Genomic DNA, 331 nt, shown 5'->3' with positions numbered 1-331 from the left:
GCCCTGTCGCTTCATATTTTTTCTGAAAAAATCTGAGAAACAACAAATTAAATTTAGCATGAAAGTTCATCTGTGTTGGTACAAATCATTATGAAATAAAGACTGAACTTTAACTTCCAACACTAGATATAGAATTGGGACTTACCCCAAATTTTCGGTTGACTCCATCAACCTTGTTCATGGAATGGACCCGTCTACTCTTGGAACGTGACGTCAGAGACATGTGACCATAGTAGCGGGTCATACGTGCCAGATAACTTGAGGACTTCTTTACAAGAGGAGTTAAGGAGGCAGTCCACATAAGAGCTCACAGACCTACCCTGAACAGAGA

Source organism: Branchiostoma belcheri, unplaced genomic scaffold, assembly GCF_001625305.1.
Source record: "Branchiostoma belcheri isolate BF01 breed outbred unplaced genomic scaffold, Haploidv18h27 scaffold35, whole genome shotgun sequence".
Taxonomy (NCBI): Eukaryota; Metazoa; Chordata; class Leptocardii; order Amphioxiformes; family Branchiostomatidae; genus Branchiostoma; species Branchiostoma belcheri.
The sequence above is the reverse complement of the archived record's forward strand: the minus strand, read 5'-3'. Positions refer to the sequence as shown.